Source organism: Argiope bruennichi, chromosome 3 (genome assembly GCF_947563725.1).
Source record: "Argiope bruennichi chromosome 3, qqArgBrue1.1, whole genome shotgun sequence".
Taxonomy (NCBI): Eukaryota; Metazoa; Arthropoda; class Arachnida; order Araneae; family Araneidae; genus Argiope; species Argiope bruennichi.
In genome coordinates, this window is record NC_079153.1 from 21,573,896 (window position 1) to 21,586,522 (window position 12,627).

A 12,627-nucleotide genomic window follows, 5' to 3' on the forward strand; every position below is an offset into this window, starting at 1 on the left:
AAAACTTCAACTAAAAGATTTATTTTAGCAGAGAAAACACTGGATACTAAAATGCAACTAAATAATACTGATGCTAAGGATCTACGCTCATTAAAATTTTTTTGACAGATCAAATTTACAAATATTTATTTGGTAAAGCACAATCGTTTGTAGACCAATCTGATCATATTCTGTTTTATCAATATTTAAAATTTTGTATTATTGTCGTAAAATTAAAAATTCATATTTTTGTCAGTCAAATTCTGTAGTTATTCATGAAATATTCCATGACACAAAACATGAATCAACACGCTCTTTTGTGAAAGTTTTCAGTTGGACTGAAATCCTGTAGGCTCCTCTATGTTTTCCTCTTCTTATTTTTAATTTCTGTACATTTTAATTTTTGTAAGATAGCAACATTGGTTGCCCAGCAACAACGGAGATAATTGTTTTGATAAAAAATAAATCAATTGTGTTCTTTATTTCTTAAGTCATCGTGTCATCTAATTTTGTTCATTTAAAGAGTTGATATTTTTCCCGTAATAAACTTTTAACATAAAATATCCACTTCATTGGTGACTTAATCTTGAAGTCTGTAAGAGCTGACTTTGTATGTTTTTGAACCTTAGATCGTTGGCATTCCATGCATTCCCTACACCACAACTGACAATCTTTATTGATATTTGGCCATATAAATATTTTTGTGATTAATTTTCTTGCTTTTCTAATTCCAGTATGAGATAAGGTATGAATAGAAGAAAATATCTGTCGGCGAAAATTCGAGGGAATGTATGGGGGGGGGGTTACTGTTGGTGGAAACATCACAATAAATCGATTTGTCGGTGTCTGGAATGGGAATCTGAACCACTCTCAACCTTGGATTGTTTTTTAAAATTGCTAAATCTTCATCATCTTGAGATTCTGCAAGAGTTGCGTAATCAATTGGAGATGGTGTAGAAATGGTATCAATTCTGGAAAGAGCATCTGCGACAACGTTTTTTTTTCTCCTTGACGAAACGAATATTCGTTGAAAATTGAGCAATATAACTGAATTGTCTTGTTTGTCTCGGAGAGGCTTTATCTAAATTTTGTTGGAAAGCGAAAGTAATAGGTTTGTGGTTCGTATGTATGTTGAAAGACCTGACTCCAGACCAGAAGGTTGCGTGTTCAGATCACGTCCGGGTCACCACAAACCTATCACCTTTTATGTTAAAAATATGTTATTTATAGATAGATATGATATGAATAGATATTTTATGTTAAAAATTTATTACGGATAAAATATTAACTCTTTAAATGAACAAAATTAGATGACAGGATAACTTAAGACAAAAAAACTAATTTTTTTTTTTATCAAAACAATTATTTTCGTTATTGTTGGGCAACCGATGTTGCCATCTTACAAAAATTAAAATGTACAGAAATTAAAAATAAGCAAAACATAGAGGACGCTGCAGTAGAAGCAACACGAGGATAATTTAGGGATGGATATCGTCATTTTGAACCACGCTCAAAGGATAAAGACATCTTACCACTTTTTAGACTTGCACATCACATTACGGAGAGGGCACTGGTTGGAAAATTGTGTTTGAGATAAAAATTAGTTTAATGTTATTATTCCTTTAAGTTGTTCATTCATTAAAATATTAAAGCACAATGGCCAGTCGATTTCGAGAAAATGGGCCTCAAATTTTCAATGTAACTTATATACTAACAATGTGTCTCTATCCTCGAGCTCCTGAAATAGGTAGTTGATAAGACGCTGTCTTAGCATTCACGAGACGAGGCTTGAGTTTGATGCTGAGCTAGTGTTATTTTCATTTTTTAAAAAATCTGTTTTCTTTCACAATTATTCAAATTAATTTAACAACTTACAAATAATTTTAATTAATATATTTTTTTCCTTTTTTTTATGCAAAAAAAAATAAATGTTTATTTTTCTAATTCTTAGGTTATAACTTAATTTTTGAAGAAAAATAATTAAAAATATGAATGTGGTTTTTTTGAAAAATATTCTAAATTACTTAAATTAAATTAACAATTGAAAGATGATTTCAATTAATATGTTACTCCTTCTCGTATAAAAGAATAAATGTATTTTCTCTTCTTAATACCTGAATTATAATTTAAGCTAAAAAATAATAAAGATATAAAAACTTCTTTCTTTAACCAATTTAAAAATTGTTTAAATAAAATTAACAATTTACTGACACTTTTAATTATTGCGTTACTTTTATATAATGTAAAAATAAATGTTCATTTATCCAGGAAAAACAATTACAAATTTAACTTATATGATGATAAGTATTTATTATAATTACTAATATCATAAAAATGTTTCATTAATTTTATATTACATACAAGAACTGAAACGGTAATTATCGTAAAAACATTGGAAACAAGATAAATATGTTTTGACATCTTCCACAATTGATAAATAATGATTATCCATAAGAGAAATCTTAATGGGATCGACCGGAAAACAAGTATAATTTACTTTCAAAAACATTTTCTTTTCTTCAGGAAATCAGGCAGCATACGAAGCATAACGTATTTTGCCTATGTATTCCATAACTTAACTCCTGCTTTCTACTTTTATTTTTCGATTATTAATATTGAGAACGTTTGCTGATGTAATTTTATTAATTTCATTTGCTCTATTTATTTTTCGATATAAATATAACTTTTTTGAATCATAACAAATAATTTGTCATTATTAAAATGCTAAAATTTAAAACTGTTAATAATTTTAAGATGAAAATAGTTATATTTAGTTAATATTTTTTATCGTTGAAATTATATTTGTAATTATTTTATCACTTAAAATTAAATTATAATTATAATTCAAGTACCATATAAATGAACATGGTTATTTTTCTTTAAAAAATTAAATTATAACTTACATATGAAGAGACAAAGAATTTTATTTTTATAACCATCGTTAAATTGTTAATTTAAATAATGTAATTTTGAATATATTTTTTAAAGAAACGCATGTAAATTTATAATTACTTCTAAAAATTAAATCATATTTCAAGGATTAGAAGAATAAATAATTTAATTTATATTTTGCAATAACCAATAATTATATTTTGCATAAAAAATATAAAAATATAATTATGCAAAATATAAATTATTGCAATAATCAATAATTTAAATTTTGCATAAAAATGAAAATATATTAATCAAAAAATTTTAAGTAGTTAAATTAATTTGAAATTATTTTAAAAATAATAATAAAACACACACACACACATACAAGCACAGTATCGAACTCATAAATGGTAAGCAAGCGCTTTTACGACTGCGCTGTTCAGACACTCGGCGCTGGTACTTGATTATTAGTGCATAAGCTATATTGAAAGTTTGGGGGCCATTTTCTTGAAATTGATTGGTTATTGCACTTTAATGATCGATCTTATCTATAATTCAATTTTCCAACCCTTGGGCTGTCCTTTTAGATCAGATTTAATGTGCATGAGACCCATTCACCCGATTACGGATATGACAGTCTTCCCGTTTCTGTTGAGATGGGGGTGAGATTGTAAAAAAGTCGTCAGAAGTGATGAGCTTTGCAATCTTAAAAACGAATTATTTCATGGAGCTTGGTATAAAAACGTGAGCTACCCTGACGTATACGTAAAAGATATTTTAACAGATGCGTGACCGATTAAAAGAAACTTTTGAAAATTTTAGAGCTCTGATTTATTTCATCCAGGAGACACATTATGTACAAGAAGCGATGATGAAACTGACATCCGTTTACACTGCGATACAAGTGCAGAAGAGCGAAAGAGACCAAAATTTTTCCCTTCAGTGGTTTTACTATGAGGTTTTGATAGGGATTTCTTTGACACATGAGACTGAGGAAAAGGAAATTTACGTATCTTTAAAAGAATGTTGCAAACATTAAAGATTTTTATCCCTTCCCTCGTAACGGGAGAATATGCAGAGACTTTCAATTATATAGAGCTCGTGTAGCATTAATTAAATAAAAAAAAAAAAATGGAATTGGATCAGGAAATAAAAGACCATTTTAAAATGTTAATATGAGCTAAATCAAGATAAAAATTAGGATTAAATTAGTTTAAGATTTATCATTACATGTATAGTTTCCTATTATATGTATAATTTTTCACAACTTTTTTTTTTAATTTAAAAGATTTTAAATAGATTTATTGCTACATCGTATGCCATCAAAGAATTTAAAAACTTGTCAGAGAATAGGACAACAAAGAATTTGAAAAGCATTTAGAAAAATTAATATTGTAAAAATAAGACAAACTTTATGAATGAAAATTAATACAAAAAGAATGTATCAAGATAAATTTATTTTTATGAATAACAAATTATCTTATAGAATATATTTTTAAAAATTTGATTTGCAATTTTACTTTACGGAACATTAATTGAGGCCATTTGTTTATAACATAGAAAGGAAAAACATAAATTAATTCCAACTTTCATCACTTCCATTCGTTGGAATATGGTTGAAAACCAGCTTCATTGCATTAAATTATCTCCACAAATTTTTGAGGTTAAAGATGATCTCAGAATTTTGAAAGTTGGTGGTAAAAAGCATTTCGCAATTTAAATGCTTTCTATGAAATTCCGACAAAATTCAAATTTTTACTGAAATTAAAAGTATTTGTAATTCAACTTGTAAGTATGAGAGGTGAGACTTCTTTTGCCTGTTGACTTACAAAACTTTCTAGATTTTAGTCTTCCAGTAAATTACGGGTTTTGAAAATTCTTTCATGATTTCAGAGGACAAGAAGTATGAGCACATTTAAATGAAAGTAATTCAGAAGAAAATAGTTTTTTGGAGAATTGATGATAAGAAATTAACCGAAATATATTCGATTAATAGATAATAGTCTAATTTTATTTTAATTGGAATTGCTGACATCACAATTTATTAAAAAGTAATTATATAATAATTACTTTTGATTATAATTACATTATATTACACAATAATTACATTCGATTATAATTACATTTAATTACTGACAGATATGAGCTAAAAAACAATTCTATTAGCCAAGCTCTACCGTGTAAATAGAATCAATTTTCCAATTTCAAAGAATGGAAAAATCTCAATAAGTTAGTATCCTGGAGAATTTTGTTTTCTGACATTAAAAAAACTATATTACATAAACATTTCCCTACTCGGTGCTTCGAAACGGGTCCCAAAGAATCAGTAACCCCCTCTTGCTGTACTACTGGTTAAGTTCGAATATGCATGGTATACATCTTCCAATGCATATTTACCTATAAGATTATCGCTAGAATTAAATGTGTATAAAAGAAAGATATTTTTAAAAAATCAAGTGCTAACACAGATGAGTATACAAAAGATATTTTAAAGTCTGCAATCCTCCATTTGATTTCCATTTTCCTCATAATCTGGGTCTGCAAGTCATATTCATCTTTCTCTTTTTTTTTCCTACATCATCTTGCTTCTCTCCCATTGTATGATTGATTATTTCGAAGGAATGAATAAAAAAAATAGATAAAAAGAGCATGATCTAAATCTTCTAAAACTGTACCTCTTCATCATTACCTTTTACATATCTTTCCGGGGGGGGGGGGAGGACCTCAAATATGGAGAAGAGAAATTTGATGAATTTTACTTGGTTCTCGCGTACAGGAATGGTAAGGGGTTAGCTACTCCCTATCGATGATGGAAGATACCTTGTAGGGGTTGTACTTGGCCGGTGATGGTTCTTAAGACTCAACCTTAGTTCCTGCTGATACTCTATTCCTGCTGATACTCTCTGGTCATTCAAATTTTTCCGTGCACTTTTGGATGGGTCGGAGTAGTTATTTATGATTACCTTTGACATATATTTATTAATTAATAAGTCTAAATTTTAAATTTAAAAAAAGCCGTAAACTGAGTACCATTTACGAAGAATTCTTACAGATGAATAAATTAAAAACAAAAAGAAATTTTATTCAATATAATATTAATTCAATAAGTTTTTTAATAAACCGTAGAGGATTTTTATTGCACATTTTTGTTTACTAATCTGTTTAGATTTGAAAATAAGTCGGAAAACCAAAGAACCAATTTCCCAGCCGCAACCAGTAGGCTAATTACGTCAATTTTTATTTTATACCAAACGCCTTTGGCGCAAGGGAGTGTCAGCAAAGCTTTCTGTCGGCAACCTCTTGCCCCCCCCCCATGTCGACGAGAGAGTGGGAGTTTCGTTGGCAAATATCTTCACCACTTCAGTATGGTTATGGAGAGTTGCATATTCTCGAATATAATAATTTAAAAACTACTTTAAAGTTAATATGCTGTAAGCAGTCGAAATATCCACGTAACGGATAAAGCAGTTTTACTATATTTGGAAAGATAATCAATAGGGTGGCAGGTCCATTTGATGCCGTCTTTTGTGAACAATTTTTGATTGTCCGACTATGAACGCATTGCGATGGATGTCGAAGAAGTTAAATCCTCAGATTTTTAGGCTTTTGATAAGAAATATCGTTTATTAAGTTTATGATTTTGCATTACTTTTGGCAGTATATCCAACAAGGTGAATTAGATATCGCATTCTGCCGACAATTTCTGAACGGCCAACTATGAACAAAATGCGATAGAAGTCCGCAGATTTTCAGGCGTCTGATATAAATATCGTTCATTCAGTTCATAATTTGTACTATGGTTTGCAATATAACCGATAAGGTGACAAGTGAATAAGATATCGCATTTTGCCAAAAAAATTTTGATCGGTCAACTAAGACCTTAATGCGATGGATGCTGACGATGTAAGTCCGCAGATTTTTAGACATCTAATTTAAATGTCGTTTAGTCAGCTTATAATTTGCTCTATAATTTGCAAAATAATCAATAAGCTGACAAGCGAATAAGAAGTCGCACTTTTGCAGACTAACCTTTGTCTTTCGGCTAAGATGTTATCATAGGTTAGGAGAAAAAAATTGTTTTTATCCGAGTATTTCGATTACCTGGAAGTGGAGTTATTAGGAAAATATACTTTTATATGATACATGAATAGGTTGATAGAGTTGTTTTCTCTAATTCAGAATTCAATAAATAATAATTTCCAAAATTAAACGTAATTTTTTTCAAGTAATTGTTAGTTTTTCGGTAACGAATCTGGTAATTATTTTATATGTAACGAACGGTAAATTATTTTATTTATTGAGAGAATTCTCCGACTAAAATCTATTTAATGGCTAAATTAAATTTAATAAAATACTCTTTTCTCTGGACACTCTTGTGGAATATGCATGCTAATAAGAGTTATTTTTCTGTAGCCAAATTATGTTAATTCATTATAAATCACTGGAATAAGTAGATTATATAACTATGAATTAAGCGTATTTTACATTATCTGTTTTTTTAATCTAATTTACAGGATACAATTATTACACTAAAGAAATATTACCGAAATATTCAATTGACGACAAAAAATAAACATATGTGGTATGGTAACTTTTCAGCTATACCAAAAGAGCATATACATGTATGCACTAAACTTATTAAATAAATTACTACCTAAATTCTTCAGATTTTCCATTCAGTATTTCAACTACGTGATCGGGAAATGCATGAAATTATTTTTCTTCTTTGTTTTTTTCCCCCAATGACTCTTCGCGACAAAATCTATATAATTTCAAGTACTTCTAAATTTTTAATAGACTTTGTATAAAGATGTGTTGATAAAATGATGATTAAAATAATTATTCATGCCCTTGTGTTGTAACTTATGGTCCTTTACAAGCCCCTGACAGTTATCTGTCAGCGATTTAAACCGAGTGAGCGTCTCTTGTTTTTACAAAAGTGCTAACTAGGGCCAAGCGTACGACTTAGCTACTAACGCGTCACAACCTTTTTTACGTGGCGGACTTTATTCATATACAGATCGTAATTTAGACCTGAATCAGAGAACGATCACCTCTGAACCAGTATCTCCATCGGTATTACTCTCGACATGAAGGACTTTATGACCACGATAGATACGTGCGCAAGTCACCATACACATTGAGAGTTTTCGGCCGGTGGCGTTCAAACTCACGACCTAAGGGATGCGAGTCCAACGCCCTACCAACCTGGCTATCCTGGCCTTCATAATCATTCATAGAATATTCATATAGAACACATTAACCTCTTTGAATACGAATTAAAAAAATTCCTAATTCCTCATCTTATTTTACTTATTAGAATTATTATTATTTTAATCCCTAATAAAGGTGATTGAGATAATGATACGTTTTCAAGTGATTTTTTGCATTTGAAATTACTTAATATTTTCCTTAAATTGCAGATTAAAAATTTAGCAATTCGATGCGCGTTTCAGACTCCTCTTTGTATACGAAGGTGTTAAGAAAAACAAATGCATGCAACTGAGAGGTAAAAATTCAATTTTGAAGAAGACTATTAGTTTGCAATAGCATCGAGGGAAAAAAGTAATTAACCATGCATAAAAACGAAGATAGGAAAGTTCATATCTAAGATCTAATTGTTTAATTAATAAAATGCGTTTTTATTTTCTCGTATACCTAGTATGGAGAAAGTTAGTTATCATCAAAAAATTTTAATTCGAGATTTTGTCGAATCTCCACGCTTTAGACCTCCCGGAGAGCGAAAAACACATTTTAAGAAAATATCCGTCTGTCTGTGACAAAGATAACTGAAAAACACTTTGAGCTAGATGGTTGAAATTTGGTATACGGTCTTTACACCAAATTTTCAGATTTCTATCAAAGTTTGTGTAAAATCTGCTCAGTGGAAGTCCGTCTATCTGGCTGTTCGAATGTAGGTTTGGATGATAACTACAAAACGAAAAAAGCTAGATGGATAAAATTCGGTACACAAATTCCACATCTATATTATAAATTCCTGTCAAATTTTCAGCTAAATCCTACTTCAAAAAATTTTCTACAGATTGATTGTCAATCGATCAATACTTTCAGAAACATGCAAATTCGATAATTCAAAAACATAATGACTTAAATATTATAATAAATAAATATATCAAATTTGCTATGCAGTTTTGTTTCAATCGGTTGAGAAAAATGTTTCTAAAACAATACTTCGATTTTTGGATGCTATTAACGCATGCCAGAAATTAGTCGTCCAATAACTCGCCAAGGATGCCAGGATTTTTCCAGAATTAGATCTCGGAGTGTGTAAATATGAAGAGTCTCTTTAAAAAAGTAGACTCGAATATTTTTTGATGGCCAGTAAAAGAAACTGAAAACAGTTTTTTTAGAAATAATTTTCTAAATTTTTAATAGTGAAAGAAGGGTTTAGTATACGAATAAAAAAAGCTAAATAATACTTAATTCCATTAATTAAATGTAAAAATTAGTTACGAGTTTTTTGAAGTCGAATTAGAAACATTATACTTGCCCCCTGTCGGATTTGTCTTGCCATCCCCCCCCCCCTGTCGACAAACCTCTGCCGCCGCCCCTGCTTTGGCGACTAGCTGGTTCGCCAGGAGTAATGCTCGTTAAAATTTATAATTCAACATTTATGTACTTGCTCTCTTAATAGCTTCTACAGCAAAATATTTTTATGCTTCAAATTTTGATATTCACGTAAATTACACTATTATAAAAACTTTACGATGCTTTGTTGATTGTACTATGTATCTATCTAAGTTGCTGTGAAATTTCAGCTTGAAATCGAAGCAGATTGATAAAACTTCAATAAATACAAAAAGTTTTTTTTTGCTGTAAATAAAAAAAGTTTTTTTTTGCTGAAATCAAACATAATTAAAACAATATGACTGCAGAAAATCGTATCCTTAGGGCCATGTGTTCTACAGAATATTTTTATAATTATTTTAATATCTCAAAGAATTATTCAATAAAAATTTCCCTGCTTCATCCTAAAAATAATTTTTTAAATTTTACTTAAAAAAAATTAAATTCGGTATGTAATATTACAATTTATTTCAATCAATAAATGTACTTCGGAAAACAATAGTAGCAATCAATAAATGTACTTCTGAAACTATATAAAGTCTAACTTTTATATAGTCCTTTGATGCTATGAATCAAGTTCAGTACAATGATCTTGACAACCCAATATTTCAATCATATGCGATTCTGAAAGAGTTATAAAGCTTTGAATATCATTATTTTAAAATAAACAAAAAAATCTTATTTTATACCAATTAGCCTTGGGGAAACTCGGCGCGAATTGGCATATTTTCTTTTAGTCTATCGATGGAAAGGTCTGAAACTGCGGAATTTCTTATTGATATTGAATAGAATAGAGATATTCATATTTTCACAACTTAATCAGTTTTAGCACAAAAGAGTGGAACTTTTTCTGTTTAAAAAAATTAGTGCCCCAAGAATATTTTATTAAATATAAATTACAGGACAAGGTATGTGAACGAAAATTTAAAATTCGTAATTCATCAAAACATTCATTGATTCAAACTATATAAGATAAAACACCGGGAGTAGTCTCCAAAAATTTTGCTTGTATACTCTTTAATAAAGGAACGCCTTGGTGTACAATAGTTACGAAATATTAACCTTCGGCATGAATTTAGCATTTTTACGTGTCTTCTTGGTGAGTTATTTGGCCATTAAACCCTGGCATGCGGTTAACAACATTCGAAAATCGAATCTGTATTTCTGATGCGTTTTTACCAGGCGATTGAAACAAAATTGTGTTGAAAAGCTACACTTGAAGTTGCGAAATCTCATACCAAATTTGATATATTTAACTCATCGGGTTTTGAATTGTTTACTTGTTTCTGAAAGTATAGGCCAACGGAAAAACTATTCGCAGTTGGATTTGGCTGAAAATTTGATAAGTTCTGCACTATGAATGTTAAATCTGGTTTTAATATCTTAATATATATAAATTACGTGTCACGTTGTTTATCCGCGATGGTCTCCTGAACTACTTAACCGATTTTAATCAAATTTGCACACCGTGTGCAGTTTGATCTAACTTAAAAGATAGGATAGCCCTTTTTTTGAATTTTTAATTAGAATTTTAATTATTAATTTAAAACTAACTTTCCCGCCAAAAAAATCTTTTCATTTTCACCACCGCCAAATGAGTACGGCTTCAGTTTTTTCCCCCAACAGTCATGAGGCTAGGCTTAAGATTTTTCGGCTGATTATTTGAAACGATTTTATTGATTTTCTTAATGTTTGATGCATTTAAAATTAAACATTGTTAATTAATCGTTCTGGTCATAATGAATCTGAGAATATTTTGTTGACAAATTCTTGAAATATTACATAAATTAGGAAAGATATTCTTTAATGCCCATAAAGTTTAAACGCTCAGTGACTGTTTTCAGTAATCATATTATAAAAAATACTTTGTTTCAGTAAAAAATATTATTATATTAATTGCAGATTAATCCTTTCCACTTTAATTTATAGTATAAATTCTACGGGAACTAACAGAAAATTAGAGAGATACATATTATGTTATGACTGAAGGCGTTTATAATATTATGAGACAATTATATGACTATCAAAATTTGAAGTTTCAAAATATTTTGATGAAGAAGCTATTAAAGTAGGAATTGCATAAAATATTTAATTATTAAAATTTTAACGAACATTAAGATTGGCGAACCGGCTGGTCGCCAAAGGCGGCTAGTATATATATATATATATATATATATATATATATATATATATATATATATATATATATTAAACGAGCAGAAGTGGTTTCTCCACAACTTTATTGCATACTCTCTAATAAACTTGTTATGCCATATGCCAGAGAACGCCTTACACGGAATTGGCTTAAAATAATTACGAAATATTAACTTTTGACGGGACTTTAATATTTTTACTGACTCTATCATATCATCCCTGGTGAGTTATTTGGCAATTAATTTCTGGCATGCTTAACAGTATCCAAAAATCGAATTCGTCTTTTAGTCCAGTTTATACCAAGCGATTGAAGCAAAAATTTGACATAAAAAAACACTTGTATTAAAAAAAATCCCATACCAAATTTAAAAATGTTTAAGTCATTGTGCTTTAAGTTTCGTTTTCGTTTTTTTGAAAGTACCGACAGACAGCTGGCAGCTCCTCATTGCATTTGGCTCAAAATTTGATATGTGTCTATACTATAGATGTGTTTACCGATTTTCATCTATCTAACTCTCTTCGTTTTGTAGTTATGTTCACTTATATTCTTACAACCGGTTGGACAGAATTCCTCTGAACGGAATTTGCTCAAAATTTGCCAGAATTTACAAAATTGATGTAAAGACCGTATATCAAATTTTAAATTTGATATAGGGTATAAAAAATATCGGTCTAGATTGAAGCATTTTTGAGTTACCTTTGTCATAGGTACAGTGGCTCCCAAAATTGAGTATACACTATACTCTTTCTTCTTTAATTTCATTCTTTTTGATCTTAACATTCCTATTTATGATTAATATTTATAAGAACGACAAAATATACATTAACAAAAGAATTAGGCTAAGAAACAAAATGGAGGAATCAATAATATTTTTATTACAGTAATTTTCATGTCAAAGTTGCAAATACCAAAGTCACAAAATTGAGTATACACCTTATAAAATATACGACTTGACTACCATTATTTATTTCCAAATGAATAAGTAAAATAGTTATGTTACTCTAATACAGCAATCGTTGATTTCCAAGCGA